The 13633-nt window shown below is 56.1% G+C and overlaps 1 long non-coding RNA gene across 1 annotated transcript; it reads right to left on the bottom strand.

Moving 5' to 3' along the window:
• Positions 1–558: 558 nt before the first annotated feature.
• On the bottom strand, positions 559–4228 carry LOC132244243 (uncharacterized). The gene is made up of 3 exons (XR_009455835.1): positions 2219–4228; positions 1502–1623; positions 559–1325 (listed from the first exon to the last, which is right to left on the bottom strand). It is a non-coding gene; the product is annotated as an uncharacterized LOC132244243 (long non-coding RNA).
• Between the last annotated feature and the right edge of the window lie 9405 nt (positions 4229–13633).

A 13633-nucleotide genomic window follows, 5' to 3' on the forward strand; every position in this document is an offset into this window, starting at 1 on the left:
TGGAGATGAGGTTAGCCAGGCAGACGCAGCCCTCAGCACGGCCCCCTGGGGAGGCTGCAGAGCAAGAGGTGGGGCAGTGGGAACCATAAGTGTTGTAGTTGCTGTTGGCCGGGCAGGTGAAAACTTGGCGGGGAGGGGCAGAGAGAGAAGAGGGGGCGAGTGCCCTGGTGCCTGGGTACCCTAGGAGGGGGTGGGGGCCGGAGAGTGAGAGGTAGGGAGTCAGGGGGCCTGGCTGCTTGGGCCCTGCACTCCAAGCACATGTTGGGACCATGCCAAGCCCAGACACTAACGGGGGCACCAGAAGCAGGGCAGGCAACTGTGCAGCTGCTGAGGCTTGTGCAGAGGGGCTCTTCTGGCCCCCAGGAGTTGCACAAGTTGAAGTGACAGGTCCAGAAGAATTGTGTGACGGACATCTGGGCCTGCCATTACCTGTGGGGGCAGGGGACAGCAAGGCCAGTATCCCTCACTCTCAACAAAGCCCCATCTCCTTCACCCCAATACCCCTCACACCCATCCTGCAGCCCCCCCACCCCACCCGATTGCCCCCCAGTCCTGACCTGCAGCCACCACCGAAGACCCCACCAGGGTCCAGCAGCTGCCCACTACTCTCGGGTCCTTCTGTCTTGTCCAAGATCTCGAATCTGCAGTCAGTGATGATCTGCCTCCCAAGCTGGCATATGGCAGCTGGGCAGGGACCTCCCAGTTCTCCTGCATCTCCCAGTACCCAAAAGCTACCTCCCAATCCCCTCCCAGCCGCACTCACAGCCTTCAGTGTCCCCCACTAAGAGAGCCCAGTAACCTTCTATTAGCTCCCCAGAAAATTCCCAGTATCCCCCAGGGCCTCCCAGCACCCTCCCAGGCAGACCCAGTAAACAGCCCAGCTCCTCCAGTAGCCTCTCAATAGCCCCCCCCCCCCCCCCCCCCCCCCCCCGGTGCCTTCCAATTCTCCCAGACGATGAGGAGACACTCAGTTGCTGGGGGGGGGGGGGGGGGGGCGGCACTGGGGCTCCTTGTGCTGAATGCCAGGGCACTGTCATGGCCCTCGTAGATCCCATCCAGGCAGCACTGGTCATTCCTGGGGTCTCCATGAGTGTCACCCCATGGGCCCCACAGCTGCCAGGCCACTGTACTGGGACAAGCAGAGGAGGGAGGGGTTGTGCACCAGGCATGCCGTACACTGGCAGGGGGACAGGCCTGCAGTGTGGGATTGAGAGGAGACCAGCAGGGCTGGGATGGGGGCAGCTACACCAGATCTGCAGGCTGCTGCCCCCATCCCAGCCCTCACTCTGCGCCCAGTGAGGAGCAGGCAACAGTCCAGGAACCAGCTGCAAAGCAGAAGAGGGGGCATCACTCACAAGCCGTTTACCGGCCAACAGCCACAGCTCCCCAGTATCCTCCCAGTACTTTGAAGGAAGCCTCAGTAACCCTCAGCCCCCAACTTGTCCCAGCCAGTGCCTCCAGTATCTCCCAGTATTCTCCTAGTTCCTCCCAGTGCTCTCACCAGGACACAGCACCACCAGCACATGCTGACAAGAGCACCAGGCAGCTGTATCATGGCCACACAGTCCCGGGAGCCTCAGCCTGTGGTCCCCTTGTTCTCACCCTTGACCAGCAACCGCAATCCTGCCGGACAAGTGAACATACATGGGGTCAGGTGGTATGCTTGCAGCTGCCCCAGCACCCCCACCAGCCAGCCAGCTCCCACCCCACAAGTAACACAGTAACCTGTGACCTGACAGTCACAGAAAAGCTACCAGCCCAGGAACACTAAAGCAGCTGCCAGCTACAGCCAGGCCCTTAGACCATCTGCTGCAGCTGCATGGAGGACCGCACGGGACACCCACCACATCCCTGACATCTGCTGTTCCCAGCACAGACACCACGACAGGGCCCAGCTGGCATCCAGACCCCACGCGCTGCACTGACCAGCTAGAACAGAGTGAAAAATCCCCTTTCCCATTCCTGGTACTTGTCACCTGCTTCCCACATGGTACCAAGAACAAGGGCCAGCAGCTCTCTCAGCCTGTGCTCGCAGAGTGTACGACCAGGAAAGGAACACGCCCAAACCCCCTACTTCTCTTCTGCACCTGAGGAAAGGGCCTCTGGGCCAGAAGCCTTGTCTGCCACTTCTCCCAACTGCACTCTCGGTCCAATACAGCATCCAAACAAAACAGATCCTTGCCTCACGCATTCCCTGGACGATCAGAACTGCACTTACCCTTCCCGACTTCTGCTTCAATCCAGTCTACAAACAGCTGCAGCAGACACGACTCAACACAACCGATTCTTCTTCTTGCTACTTAGCTCTGGCATCACTTCCTTCCTCCCCAAACACGAGTAAGGCCTGTGAGCTTGTCTGCCAAGCCTCTGAAATACACAGCTGGTCCAGTATAGGCAATTGCCAAAGACCTGGCTTCATATACATTTCTTGGACCATCCCGCCCAAAGCTATACTCCAAGCCTGCTAGCACACAGAAGTACACCCAAGCAATGGGACACTAGCATGGAGGTGAGAATTGCAAGAGCTCACCACAAATACATTATGTTAGGAACCTGCCCATCATTGCAGATCCGGATAAACAGACCTGATGTAGCTTCACGTGACTAAGGGCTGAGGCAAGAGCTCCGAGCAGATCTGGTTCCAGGCAGAATAGGGTTGAGGAGATTCCCCAGCAAACACTGTCCTCCTCAAGTTACAGGCTCCAGCTGCTTAGTCAGGGTGTGGAGCCCAGGGCCAAAATCCCTGGGAAAGCCCTTGGCTAGGATCCAGCCTTAGTCCCCTGAGAGTGCAGGAAGGGTGGGAGAAGCTGCAGCACCTATGTTACCTCCTGCCACCCTGGGAGCCAGGGCTCCAGCAGTCTCAGAGCTGAGGGGCAGGGGCCAGGCTGCAGAGCCCCATTTCTGAGAAGGATGCAGGACACATCCTGGAAGTTTGCAATCACTGCTTCTGCTTGACAAGAGGAGAGAGGGGGCAGGGGAGGGAAAGGTGGGAGAGGGGTAGGATGGTATCCAGGGAGGAAAAGATGCACAGGAGGCTACTCAATGGAGAGGGTGGAGGCATGAGGCAGAGGGACAGGCATCCTGTGCAGCTGTGGGAAGGGCTTCAGGCACTGGGGACAGCAACACTACAAAACCCAATCCCAGGGAGGCTCTAGAGCCTTGGGGTCTTTGCAGGTGAGATTCAAATGATTATTAACCAGTCTCTCTTCCCAGACACCTGGTTCCAGGTGCAGCTGCTAGAGTTGGGCAAGGCCATGAGGAAGCCTGGAGACTCTCTGCACCTCTCCTGCAAAGCCTCTGGGCTTGCATCCGGCAGCTCCCACATGCACTGGGTCCCCCAGGTTCCTGTGGAGGGGCTGGAGTGGGTAGATGCTATGAGCAACCTTGCACCTACCATACACTGCAGCAGGTCTGTGCAGGGGGGGGGTCACCATCTCCAAGGGCAATTCCCTGAACCTGCTACACTGACAGATGAGGCATATGAGCCCTGAGGACAGTCTCGTATTGTGCCAGAAACACTGTGAAGCAAGTCCTACTGTTGCTGAAGGAAAACCCTTGAGCTGCAGACCTCTTTTCTCCCAGGTACCACAAGCAGCACTGGCTTGGGGACTGGGCTGGAGAGACAGCACTGTTAGCAGGGCACCAGAACCGACAGCAAGATTTAACTGTCATCACCTGCAAGGATTCCCTCTGCTACCCTCCTTGTCCAGCATTTCCCTGAAATCAGCAGCACTTCTCCTTCTCCTGATTATGAGGGCCCAGGCTGTTAATTAGGCACAGGCAGAACCACCCCTCCCCACAAGGGTTCAGGGACTGGGGAAGGCAGCAGTAACTGGGACATATGTCAGGGTGGATGCAGACTAATCACTGATTTTCCAGATCTCTGCTACCAGCTCCAGCTCAACAGAGCCCAGACCAGGGATGGTGCAGCCTGGAGAGACCCTTACCTTGACCTGCGCAATCACCAGTGTCTCCAAGACAACTTATTACTTCACTCCCTTATAGTGACCACAGACTATGCTGCATCTCTCCAAAACAGAGTAACCCTCTCTGGAGACTCTTCCAAAACCAGTTTTCCTTGCAGTCCCAACAGCCAAACAGGGGAGTTGTACCATGATGCCAAACAGAGCTGGGATGGCACAAAAAGGGGAAGCACCTTTTACACAGACTTAGGGCCCTTTGGCATTCATTTCTCCATGAGAATCAATCCAAAACCTGACCCAACCCTTCCCAGGCCCTGACCCCCAACATCCTGCCTGCCCCTCCAGTGCTGCCCAGCTCTTACTCCAGGGACAGTCACCCTGAGCTCATGCACCCCAACACCCATGTCTTCCTGCTTACATGGCACAAACTCTGAGCTCAGGCCCCATCACCCCCACTGTCCTGGGAAAGGGCTGAGAGTCCCCCCCAGTGCCAGTTCTCAAGAGCCTGCTGAAAGCCTCACAAACCCAGAGCCAGACAAGACTCAGCTCCCTCCCCATCTCTCATTGCCCCAGGGGCAGAACAAAACCCACAGGGGCTAGACAGTGAGAAAGGGAGGGGAGCACCTGCAAAGTGAGGCCCCAGCCTCACGCCCAGGGGTGGCTCCTGTGGGACATTTCACTCCAGGGCTTCACATCTGAGACCTCAACCCTGAAGAAGACAGCTCTCACCTCAGCTTCCCTTCCCAGCAGCAGGGCAATAGTCTGCCAGGTGCAGTTAACAGCCTCCCTGCAGCCAGCTGGAGCAGCTGAGGCTGATGTAGCTGATTGTAATGGGTACCAGCTGATTAGGGCCCTCCTTAACCCTCTCGAGGCTGCTACCCTGTGGCCTGCCCTTCCCTACCCCAACCTGTCTCCTGAGCTGCCCACAGGAGCTGGGCTTCCCTCCTGGCTCTGGCCTCCCCTCCTGCAGCACCAGGACTGCCCCCTTCTCCTCCTGCCCTGGTCCCACTGCTCTTTTTGATCAGCAGATTCAAAGCAAAAGCTAGTGCTCTGCTTCTGCCTGTGGCTGCCCCTGCCTGGCCTAACTAAAAGGTACCTGAAACCCCACGGCCTGTCTCTCCTTGCCATGGACATGTTGGCAGCACCTGAAAACATTCTCCCAGCATGGGGACTGTGTCACAACTCCATGCTGAGACAGTATGAAAAATGCTAAGGAGTGATTCATGGTTATATGCATTATTCCCATCACCTTCTCAGGACCCATTAAGGGGCTCAGGGTCCAGCATAGGCTTTAGCACTTCCTTGTGAGGCAGAAGCAGGTAACATCCTACTGCTGTCATCACTAGGGACTAGACACCGCAGGTCTGTCTACACATGTGCGTTGCACAATGGCTGTGGGCACTACCGTGCCCGCCCCACATCCCAGGGCTGATCCCCTGGGTAAATTTCCCTCTGGGCGTGGGGACTGGCACCAGGCCTGGGCACCTACAGACTCATGAGCCTGAAGGGGCTGGCAGCAGCTCGCACACTGCTCTGTACCCTCTGTGCAAATAAGGAGTCCCCTGTCTCTGCCGCGCTGACTCCCATGTTCCCCCTTCCCAACGCTGGTGCCAGGCTCCAGGGCGCTCAACACACTGGGAAGAAATCCTCCTATTGAGCACAGCCCCACACTCACCATTTCATTTTTACCCTCATTTGCATGTCATGTACAAACCAGAGACACAATCTGAACAAAGGAGCCCTTACACCTGCAGCCAACAGAGCCAGCTCTCCTGGCCTCCCAGCCACTGCTGCCACAAACACAGGGCATGGGGGTGGGATGCAGGTTTGTGCCTCATGCTTCTTCAGGACAGGCGCTGCCCACTCCTCCTGCCATAGCAGCAGCCTCTGCTAATGTACCACACCTAGGGAGAGCTCCCGGTAAGCCACAGCCAGAACAACTGGTCCCTGGGTACCCACAGGCCAAGCAATCATCCTCCAGCTCGGTCCTGGGCACACACAATGAGTCAAACCCCAGCCACAGCCCATCTCACTCCCTGAGCCATGGGTGTTGCAAGGGTTCAACCCCGGGAATGTTCCCCTTCATTGTGGCTTTACCGAGAAAGGAAGCCCCTTCCCAAAAGACAGAGCTGAGAGCACAATGGCCACTCATCTCCTGGCAGTTCCAGGGAAGGTATCTGGGACACTTGGCCATGACTTGCCTGCCTGAGATCAGCCAGGGCACATTTCAGATGGAGCACTGCAGCCCAGCCCCTGCTCCCCACGGGCCAGCCACTGGAGTTTGAACAGAGAGCTCTTCCTGGGGCTGGCTGGCACCTAAGCAGGGATGAGGGGAGGCAGGAGTTGTCTGTGGGTGCAGCCTGGGCAGAGCCAGACAGATATAAACTGGGAAATGTCACTGGGAGTTGCATACCCCACTCCCTAAGGGATGCAGATTCTGCCCCTCCAGGGAGCCTAGTCTCTACGAGGCTCTGGGGAGGGGGAATGGGACCATCCCTTCTCTTGCCTCCATTCCAGGCCTGGCCCAGTGCTGAGGCCCTGATGACATTGCTGAGTGAGGGACATGTCACCATGTGCCTGGAAAAACTAACCCCCAACCCAACACACACACACACACACACACACACACACACACACACGGGGACTCGACCCTGCAGATGCTAGTGTGGTGGGGTAAAGGGAGATAGTTGAACTTTGGATTCACCTGGTATTCATTGTACCAGCTCTGGAAGGTATTTTCTCCCCCTCAGGAAATTGGTGAGACTGACACACCTGGTTTCACTCACCATAAACCCCTCCTGGCTAGAAGTGACTCTCCATGCAGGTGCCTGGTCACAGGGGCAGCTGGCATAGTCTGGAGGGGCTGCAAGGAAGCCTGGAGACTTTCTACACCTCACCTGCACAGGCTCTGGATGTGACTTTAGCCAATAAGGGATGTACTGGGTCCAAACAGCTCCTGGGAAGGGCTGGAATGGGTCACACTTTTATGTCTTAGGAAAGCAGTAAAGAATACAACACAGACTCTGTGAAAGGGAGATTCACCATCTCCTCAAACAACTCCAAGCACTCCAAGAGCAGCGAGTAGCCTGCCCACAATCTACGCACAGATCAGGGGGTGGGGGGCACATGTCCCCTAATTCATCCCCTGGAGATGAGCAGAGTGGTGGGAGCTGCTTCCCCCTTCCTGGCCCCAGACAAGCCATAGCTCTGTCCTGCACCCCACCCTGGCTGCTCAGCACCTGCCCCTGCCTGAGCACCAGCCCCACTCCCTCCCTCGCCTTGGGGGCCTCTTATCTGTCCCACCCTTGCCCCTTCCTCCACACAGACTTACCAGCCAGACTCTGCTCTTGAAGCTGCCAGGCCACACTGCTGGTCATGTGCATGCACATGGCATTTCTTGGTGACATTACTGGCCACATCAGCCAAAAAAGTCAATTGCCAATAATGTCAATTTTCATTTAACGGTGCCAATACGATATGGACTGATGTATTGGTGCACTTCTAGCAGATGCTCCCTTCTTCCTCCTATTTCATTCCTAAAACTCACAGCTGATGAACCCAAATGATCCAGGACACCCTGAGCAGGACACAGGCAGCTCAGGTCCTGCTGAGCAGAACCTGGGTAATTTGGTCTAGAAGGTGCAGCCCAAGGGGATAAAACTAGTGGAGAAGCTTCAGTTTCCCTCATGAGATGACTGTCAACCCCAGATCTTCCTTTCTGCACCACTGTCCCATGTCAGCAAGCAGGCCCAGGAGTGCTGGAAGCACTGCTGTGAGAGGGTGAGGACCCTGCCCCAGACCTAATGGGGTCTGTGAGCTGCCCTGTGACACCCTCCACACCCTCAGAGCCTGGATTCTGTGGAGGCAGCATTGCACCTACGTGGGAAGTATGGCCCACTCACGGCTGTCAGGGACTGCCATCACCAGGAAGCCTGGTTTTCCCTGATTAAAATAAATAAATAAATAAATAAATAAATAAATAAATATATCACAAATTCTCTGTTAAAAACACCTAAATCTGTGATTAAAATTAAAGGCCCTCCACAGCCCACCAGGTCCTGCTCATGCCGTTCTCTCCCCTACACAGCCCTCCCCAGCCCTGCTGGTGAGCCTTGCCCCCAGTCCACTGCTCCCTGTCCCCCCCACCTGCGAGGGTTATGGGGCCAGGGATCTGGGTCCACAGCTCCCTACCCCCAGCAGGAGGTGACGGCTGCTGCTGCGGAGCAGGAGCCCAGCTCTACCCACTGCTGCCTGCCTGCTGCGGGCTCGGGGGGGGGGGGGGGGCTTCCTGGGGAGCAGGGGAGACCCTTGCCCCTCAAATCTGTCTGTGGGACAGAGGCAGGGTGGGCTGTAGGGTCAAACAGATATCTCCTAGGTGCTGTGAGCTCTGTGCTTCTCTGGCAATGCAACCCTTGTACGAGGGACACAAACCTGAGCAGCCACCCCTGGTGCTGCCAAGCAGTCAGGGGACGTGTCAGCAAAGCAGCATGGAGATCAGTGTCAAGAACTTTTCCTGTGCTGCTCCACTCTTCTCTGCAGTGCTGGGCCGCACGCCCCACGCTGTGCAGGTGCTGAAGGAGGGCAGCAGGGTGGGAGCCTGAGCCTGTAGCGGGAAGCTCATGCCCGCCCCTGCTGCACACACAAATGTAGGGGAGCACGTCCCCCTGGCTCCCCAGGCATACATGCCCCTCCCCCCCAACCCCTTGTATGATCCTCCCATGGCCCTGTCCCCCTCCTTGCTGGGGCCCTGCAGCCATCCATTGTGGCCCCGGGTCCCAAGCACCGCCCAGCTGTGCAGCAACCCCAGCCCTGCCCAACTGCATCCCTCTGGGGCTCTCAGTTCCCACCTCAACCTCTTACCTGCGGGAGATGCTCTCCAGGCTTCCTGGCACCTGTGTCCATATAGATACACATGGTACCTCCTGCCTGACAGCCCTCCTCCTGCTCCCCACAGCCCTTGGCAGGATGGACCTCTGCTGGGCGGTAGAGACCTCTCTGCAAAACTGCAAAATCCATGGGTTTATCAGCTCAAATGAGAAATACACATTTCCCTTTGGTAACAAGGGAAATCCATATTTTACTCTATTTCCCTGTGGGAAACGTAAAAGCCAGATCCAAACTCAGACTGCCAATCATATAGGCCTGATCTTCTACCCCAACTCAGACTGCCCCCTTCTCCCAGGCACTGAACTCTCTATGAATTAGGGACTGGATCTCACACTAACACGGTCACAACCAGGCCAATAGCCCACATGCGAACCTGAGCACTGCCTCTCATCTCTCAGCCTCCCCCACCCACCCCAGCCTTGCCTGAGGGCCGGAGACCCACTGACTGCCTCGAGTCCCCTGCAGTCTCTGCACGAGTGGCACCAGTCAATGCTGTGGCCAGTGGCCAAGGGGTGCCATTCAAACTCTGTCACAACCCACAGGGAATGATGACATGTCCCTGTCCGGGGAGACACTGGCTGTGCATACAGCTGACCCACCGCACATGGGGACGGCACTCCAGTCCTGACCTCCCAGCCCAGGATGCCCCAGGAAGGGACGTGGCCTGACTCAAGGAGCGGGAGAGCAGAGGGTCTCCAAGGCCTTGGGCTGTTTCCACTTCAAGCCTGGTGGAATCCAGGTCTCCTGGTGCTGCTAGTGAAGGAAAGAAGAGGCAGCCTTCCTCCTTCTCTCTCTTGCTCCCCTCTCCCTCTTCCACACACTTCTAGTTCCTTAAAATTCAAGGAAGGGCACCTCTGCTTCCAGGGACAGTCTCAAGAGCCTAGTGCATTTGCAGGGGAGGGCACTGAGACTGAGGAGATGCCTGGTGTTACTGCAGGAAAGAGCATGTAGGGCCTGGCAGCCTGGGTGGAAGGCACCTGGTTACACAGTCACCTCGATTCTGATTCGGCTTCAGATGGGGGTAGCCATTCCCAAACCAGGCAGCTGAGGTAAAGATGGGAACAGGTGGCTGTGCAAGTCCAGATCAGCAGGTGCATTGCATCCTGGGGTCTAACCCTGGCAGTGGCTCCTTTGCTAAACAAAGCCCCTTGGGACCTGCAGGGCATAGGTTGCTCCCCGGCTAAAGAAGCCCCGCTGTGCCCCACTAGGAAACAAGGGGTAGAGGAAACAACAGCCACTACATGAGACAGAAATAAAGGGAGAGGGAGGGGGAGCCATCAATAAATAGCACCTGTTCCTGGGCACTGGTAACCAGCTTACAAGTTCGCAAGGATTTAAGGGAAATCTAATGTCTTCCGCCATCCAGGTTCCCCATCAGCATCTGCATGAAAACCCTAGGAGAGTAGGTTGTGGGGATATGGGAGATGAGGAGGCAGGAGAGAGGCCACTTCCCTATCACCGCTTTACCAGCCTCACTTCCCTAGGACTGCCCCGGCAGTGACCATAAGAGGAAAACTTGCTGGGGCTGCTCATGCTCTGACCCCCTCCACAGGGGAAACTGAGGCAGCCTGTGCACTAGCCCTGCAAGGGAACAAGTTGGGATCCACCAATGGGGGCGCAAAGTCTTTCTGACCCCCAGACAGCCCTGCCCAGCCCTGAGACTTTCCAGAGACAGTGGAAGACTCCCTGACATTGCTGGAGGAAACAACATATCCCATTGTAAGGGGCTGTTCTGGGGCCCACTAGCAAATCCCCCAGCCAGACCTGGAACCGGGCACCTGCACCCAGAGACACGACAGATGTGGGAAACAACTAGAAACAACACAGCACTCTTCCTCTGCAGTGGTAACGGTGGTGGAAATGCCTTCTGCAGAGTCTGCAATGTGACCTTCAAGGCCCTGCCCACACCACCCCGGAGAGCTGGCTCGAAGGGCCTTGGGCCACACAACTCTGAATTTCTCATGTCGAAAAGCCATGGGGATGGATTGATTGATTGATTGATTGATTGATTTTAAAGGGCAGATTCCTTCCCTCCCACGTGTCCAGGATGGGTTTTTTGAATGTTAGAAATTCAGCTTGTCTTTGCCCTGTGAGAACATACTGATAATTGGGAGGGAAAAGGGCAGAGAACCACTGCTGACTGGACGGGAGTGAAACCAGATCGCTGCGGGGAGTTCAGGGCCCCCAGGGCTGTAGTATCCGAGTGCCGGCATTACTCAGACCAAAGAGCTTTCTGCATCCAGCCCCGTTCTGGTGACTGAGCTAGGAAATATTTTCTAGGAAGAGACAGAGGTTGTTTCAGATACCGTCCCCCCTGTATCAGGTAGCAGGTCACAGGGAGGTGACCTCAGTCATTCCTCTCCAACACTCTGCAGTATGGGTCCATTTTGCAGAGGTCCTTTCCCATGCAGCCGGTTGGTCCTCCTCCTCTGATGCCCTGCTGCCATGCAGTCTGGTGCAGTATTCCTAGCAGGAAGTGCAATGCACAGCCAGACTCTCTGGGTGCATTTCCAAGGGGCTTCCCGGGTAGTCCCCCTCCCCCCCCGCCCCTGTGTATGTGAGAGCTTCATCATCTTGCTCTGATGACAACAATCACACTGACAATGGGACTCTGCTCCAGCTCATGCATCACCAACAGGCACATCCAAGGGGGTTCCCTTACCGCTCTGCCTTGCAAAGCCATGAACCGGGAATAACGGAGGGCGGGATTACACTCTGCTCATTGGAAACCAGCCTGCCTTTCAGACCATTCCCCCTGTCCCACCCCAGCATGTCCTTGCTGACAACCTCCAACCCTTGTCCTCTCCGTGCCCAGGGCCTGGACCTCGGACACTGCCTTGAACTGTCTGTTCAAGAGCAATACACCAAGATCATAGGACTAGTGCTAGAAACCCTCCTTGCACAAGTTGAAAGGTAGCCAGCCATGTTGCAGCCCTGGCCTCACCAGGTGACCTCGTGTGGGTCTGTGGTGATGGGCTGGTGAGTGCTCAATGGGGCAGGATGCTATGTTCCCCCCGGAGCAGCAGATCAACCCAAACACAGGCCAAGGTTCATAGAGGATTTCAAGGTGTGTGACTGCAACCCAGGAATCGAAGGCAAAGGATGCAAATGGGTTGGCATGGCAGGATCTTCTGAGCTTTGAATTTACTTGGGTCAGTCATCAAAAGGATTCACTGTCTTACTCTTCACCTAAATCTTGAGCTGAGAGAGGGGCCAATTGACTCGCTTCAGAGGGGCAATCGTGACCCCATTGCTACCTTGGACTGAGCTGCTTGAGCAAGATGACGTTTGGAGATTTCCCTTGGGATAATCAGCTCATCAGTGAAAGGGCATTAGTGAGGCTGTGCGATGGACTGTCTAGGAGAGTTGTGGGCTCTCATTCATTGGAGATATTCAAGAAAATGATGGATGAGCCTTGTCAGGGATGACTAGGAACAGCTCTGCCTTTGCCATACTAGGGGTAATTCTCATGCTTCGGAGCATTGCTGGCTGCCACAAGGGTCAGGAAGGGATTCTCCCTGGTTGTCAAACTGGTGCAGGCTGTGGGGGTTTGCCTTTCATTGTAGTGCTGGGGCTTGCTCATCACCTCCTCTTCCTGCTTCCAGGTGCCTCTGGGATTTGTAGACCACAGTTGCAGCCAGCAGGAAGTTTGAGCAGGAGAAGGGGTGTTTAATACATGTCCTTGACCCCAGACTCCACCGGAGTTTGCCTGGGAAAGAGGCAGTCCCCCCCTGTAGACTGGGCTGCATCCCCAATGGGGCTTGCCTGCCCCCAGGCAGGGAGCCATCAAAGCTCCCAAAGCATCACCTGCATCAGTCCCCATGCTTCCCTGCTTCCCTTCCACATGACCCAGCACAGCAGGGAGCAGAGAAGCCCCAGGCCCCAAACCCCAACCCCTACCCAGTGGGGCAGCAGCCCCAGCCCTACCCAGATCCCTCCTTATAGGGGCCTCAGTCCCCCTCTTTTTCCCTCCCGCCTTTACCTGTTGCAGCTAGATTGCAGGCTGCCTGGGGCCACATGCATGCCCATGCTTGTGGCCAGCCTGCAGGCAAAATCCATGGGTTTATCTTGTAAAACAAGAAATTCATGTTTGCTTCTGGTAAAAGATAACATCTGGGGTTAACTCCGTCTTTTCATGGGAAATGGAAAACCCGAGTCCCTGGTAAGGACAATACATCAGAGCAGGCTGGTGGCATGTCTATAGGTGCCCCAAGTGACCAAGTGGCAGACACGGAAGCTAGGAGCACAGCCTGTGAATTTGAATTACCTGGATCTTAAATGCTAGAGGCTAGGGGCAAGACAGGAATAGTGGGGAAAAAATCCCTGGTCATTCCCTGTTCACTTTCCCTTTCAGCAGCCACTCCCTGGGCACGTCTATGTGAAAAGCCCCGTCACAGTAGCAGTGAGATATGGTAACATAGTGTGGGGGGCACTCGCCATGACGCTACTGTGCAGGAGCTCATAGGTGGCCTCTGGTGAACCTGAGCTCCCAAGGGGGAGCAGGGGTCAGTGACACCAGCAGGTCCTCAGTCCTGGGTGTGTTTGCTCCCTGCAGGCAACTGTGCCACGCTGCTCTTCTGCTTAGAGAGCTTGAGCTCCACCCCTGGCGCTGTAGCTAAAGACTCAGACAACTGTTCCCTGTACTGGTGCAGAGAAGGACGGGTCAGCACCTCTGATTTCAAGGGCCTTCTGATGACCCAGTGATTGCAGGTGGAGAATGAGGCCCTCTCCAAATGGCATTATCTGCTGGCTTTAATCCCCCACTCTTGCTAGGCAGCACCTCCACGTTGTCTCAAGGAGTGCTCTGGCCCTTTGTGGCAAGA

Source organism: Alligator mississippiensis, chromosome 11 (genome assembly GCF_030867095.1).
Source record: "Alligator mississippiensis isolate rAllMis1 chromosome 11, rAllMis1, whole genome shotgun sequence".
Taxonomy (NCBI): Eukaryota; Metazoa; Chordata; order Crocodylia; family Alligatoridae; genus Alligator; species Alligator mississippiensis.